This window comes from Schistocerca nitens, chromosome 4 (assembly GCF_023898315.1).
Source record: "Schistocerca nitens isolate TAMUIC-IGC-003100 chromosome 4, iqSchNite1.1, whole genome shotgun sequence".
In the NCBI taxonomy this organism is placed as follows: domain Eukaryota; kingdom Metazoa; phylum Arthropoda; class Insecta; order Orthoptera; family Acrididae; genus Schistocerca; species Schistocerca nitens.
The window spans coordinates 71,176,286-71,180,634 of NC_064617.1; the positions used below are offsets into that span (position 1 = coordinate 71,176,286).

The following is a 4,349-nucleotide window of genomic DNA, read 5'->3' on the forward strand; positions in this document are numbered from 1 at the left end:
GGCGATCGGATACATGTCCCAATCTCCTTCCCCTCTCTGTCCATCTCCTCCTCCTCTCCCCGTGTCTGTCTCCTCCTTCCCACTCTCTCTGACCTTGAACCTTATTTATTGTTATTGAACATTTAGATTCTTCGGTAGTATTGTAATCATAATCTGATCAGCCACAAAGAGAGCTTTCCTCCTTTCTGTAAAAACCGACTTCTAGGAACAAAACATAACAGCACATTCACATTTTCTGCTTGAAATTGCATATGAGAAGAAACAATATGTATGGGAGAAAAAATTTGTTAGATTGTTTACATGACCAGCTACCGTGGTTCAGACTGACTGCGAGAAACAAAACACCATATTTTCGCAGCACATAATTGCATTTTCTTTCCCGTATTTCCTTTTAACACAAAAAGTACGCATTGTTGTTTGAAAAAAGAAAACTATACAGCCTATATTCGTCTGAATACTTATTAGAGCAGTGTGTAAAAATTTGAAGTAAATCGGTTCATAATTTTTCGACATTTCTGGTAACAAATTTTCTCCTTTACATATTACATGTCGAGCTGTGTGGCCGAACGGCTCTAGGCTTTTCACTCTGGAACCGCGCGACCGCTACTGTCGCAGGTTCGAATCCTGCCTCGGGCATGGATGTGTGTGATGTCCTTAGTTAGGTTTAAGTAGTTCTAAGTTCTAGGGAAGTGATGACCTCAGATATTAAGCCCCATAGTGCTCAGAGCCATTTTGAACATATTACATACATTTTTATATATTACGTACATTAAAAATTTGTTACCTGTGTCCATCTAAAAATTTGAAGTAAATCTGTCAAATGGTTTTCATGGTTTTTGGTAACAATGTTACATAGTGACTTGTCTTTATATCCTAGTATAGATGTTCACAAATAGCGCTTTTTGAAGAATGCTTTTCGTGCTGTAGTGAATCTGCATTTCCGATCCTCTCTGTTTCTGGCAGCAGCAGTTATTTTGCTCCACAAACAGGAAAATACAATTACCACATTTAGTGTCTCGTTTTCTAACCTAATACCTTCAGTATCACCTTATTTAACTCGACGACAATTCATCAGCCTAGTTTTGGTCAGGATTGTATAAACCGGGGATCCTCTCTGTTTCTGGCAGCAGCCGTTATTTTGCTCCACAAACAGGAAAATACAATTACCACATTTAGTGTCTCGTTTTCTAACCTAATACCTTCAGTATCACCTTATTTAACTCGACGACAATTCATCTGCCTAGTTTTGGTCAGGATTGTATAAACCGGGGACCTAGAAACGACGGAGAGGCTTGGTCCTGCCGTAGGCCTCAGTGGTTCACAACCCCACAACAGGCCACAGCAGTCCACCCACCCCACCGCCGCCCCAATCGAACCCAGTGGACCCCTCCAGGGAACATATCATACCAGACGAGTGTAACCTCAAATTTTGCGTGGTAGAGTAACTATGGTGTAAACGTGTGTGGAAACGGTGTTTGCGCAGCAATCGCCGACACCCTGTGTGTTGTGTGTGTTGTGGTCTTCAGTCCTGAGACTGGTTTGATGCAGCTCTCCATGCTACTCTATCCTGTGCAAGCTTCTTCATCTCCCAGTACCTACTGCAACCTACATCCTTCTGAATCTGCTTAGTGTATTCATCTCTTGGTCTCCCCCTACGATTTTTACCCTCCACGCCTCCCTCCAATGCTAAATTTGTGATCCCTTGATGCCTCAAAACATGTCCTACCAACCGATCCCTTCTTCTAGTTAAGTTGTGCCACACTCTTCTCCCCAATCCTATTCAATACCTCCTCATTAGTTACGTGATCTACCCACCTTATCTTCAGCATTCTTCTGTAGCACCACATTTCGAAAGCTTCTATTCTCTTCTTGTCCACACTAGTTATCGTCCATGTTTCACTTCCATACATGGCTACACTCCATACAAATACTTTCAGAAACGACTTCCTGACAAATCTATACTCGATGTTAACAAATTTCTCTTCTTCAGAAACGATTTCCTTGCCATTGCCAGTCTACATTTTATATCCTCTCTCCTTCGACCATCATCAGTTATTTTACTCCCTAAATAGCAAAACTCCTTTACTACTGTAGCCGAGGCGAAATAACTGGAACCAGCCCACATTCGCCGAGGTAGATGGAAAACCGCCTTAAAAACCATCCACAGGCTGGCCAGCGCACCGGATCTCGACACTAATCTTTTCAAGACATTATCCATTCCATTCAGCTGTTCTTTCGAGCCCTTTTGTGTCTGACAGAGCTAATTCTTTGTCCTGTTGACGTGCTCCTGCTTAGTTCCCGCCTAGAGTTCAGAATGTGGGACTGTTTTACCTCCAGAATATCTTACCCAAGCGGATCCCTTCACCATTTAACACACAGTAGTGCTGCATGTCCTCGGGAAACATGGGAGTCATTCCATAAGTCGTGGCAACTATGGAATGTTTTGCGATAATGCGACAAATGGGAATTCTACAGTTTGTATTGAACTGGTATATCTGAATGCCAACATGAATGTGCAGGAGGGCACGATAAAGGCTGAAATGGAGCAAACGCGTTACAACTCTGTGTAAATTTATTGTGGACGAGTACAAATGGAACAAAAATGAATCAAAAACAACTACTACTATTGAAAATAGACCCAAGTACACACACACACATCGTACACGAAGAGTTGTCAACTGTGTGGAAGGTGCTGAGTGCCATTGGCACTGCCATCAGTGTGTGCCAAAATGGTTCAAATGGCTCTGAGCACTATGGGACTCAACATCTGTGGTTATCAGTCCCCTAGAACTTAGAACTACTTTAACCTAACTAACCTAAGGACATCACACACATCCATGCCCGAGGCAGGATTCGAACCTGCAAGCGTAGCAGTCGCGCGGTTCCTGACTGAGCGCCTATAAGTGTGTGCCATCTGTCGCCGAAATGCCTTGGGGACGTTAGCCCTCTTTGTAGAGACCCTCCCATGCAATGGTTTCCTCAGTAGCAAAGTCCGCAACTCGTGGTGTAGTGACTAACGTTGTTGCCTCTGGATCATGGGGTCCCGGGTCCGATTCCCGGCCAGGTCGCGGATTATCTCCACCCGCGGATCGGGTGTTTGTGTTGTCCTCATCATTTCATCATCATTCGGGAACGTGGCGAGACTGGACAGTGACATGATTCGGACGTTGTACGGGCGCTGATAACCAAGCAGTTGAGCGCCCGAGAAATCTGTCGTGGAACCATGTCGAAGTCGCATGGACTGAGGTCTAGTGAGTATGATGGGTAGGAGGGGATCCATCTTGCGTCACGGCCTCCCTTACTTTGAATGTTTGAGGAGCTCTTACCTGGCCATCCTTGCAGGCGGTCGCAATCTCTCGGTTGATTTCGGTAAGACTCGGAGCGGGCTTGGAATGTATTTACTGCGATTTTAGTGATGCCACACGTTCCCACGATGTACCATAATTGCCATGACATGTGGGATGACCCTCGTATAACGTCTGCAGTTTCCCCTTACTTTCAGGCACTCACATTGCCTGCATAACGAGGCAACGTCTGCAGATGTTACAAGGCCAGATCCGTCGATCATCCAGTCTACTGCCCCTGCATCTACTCAGAAGCTTGCTGCCCCTCTTCAGGAACCAGACATTGTGATTTCACCTGCAGCACGGTTATCTATATCGTTGAGTCGCGTAAGCCGCCCCACGTCGGAAAGTTACATACTTGAAGGAGATGTTCCGTTCTTGGCCATAATACCTTGTTAAAGCCCACTCAAATACAGATTGTCCCAAAATAACGTATTTAGCACTCCGTCGTGAGGCCACGAGTCGTCTACCGGGACCATCCGACCGCCGTGTCATCCTCAGTGGAGGATACAGATAGGAGGGGCATGGGGTCAGCACACCGCTCTCCCGGTCGTTACGATGGTATTCTTGACCGAAGCCGCTACTATTCGGTCGAGTAGCTCCTCAATTAGCATGGCGAGGCTGAGTGCACCCCGAAAAATGGCAACAGCGCATGGCGACCTGGATGGTCACCCATCCAAGTGCCGACCACGCCCGAAAGCGCTTAACTTCAGTGATCTCACGGGAACCGGTGTATCCACTGCGGCAAGGCCGTTGCCCCGGAATGACGTATACACTCCTCAAAATTGATGTCTCTTTAATTAATGTGGCTAGAAACAAAAAGTTATGGTTTCGTGTATATTAAGGTGTAACTTAACGTGGCATGTGCTCTCAATGACCACTTTACATCTCAATTGATCGTGTATAACCACTAAGAACAGAAAAACATACCAAAGTAGACCAATGATATAAATCTAAACGGGTTAGATCCGTTAATCGAGCTGGATATTCCACAACACTTCCTTT

At 45.3% G+C, this 4,349-nt stretch overlaps 1 pseudogene; it reads right to left on the bottom strand.

Annotated features, from left to right (window-relative positions):
* Positions 1 to 3,984: 3,984 nt before the first annotated feature.
* LOC126253838 (5S ribosomal RNA) lies at positions 3,985 to 4,102 on the bottom strand (annotated as a pseudogene).
* Between the last annotated feature and the right edge of the window lie 247 nt (positions 4,103 to 4,349).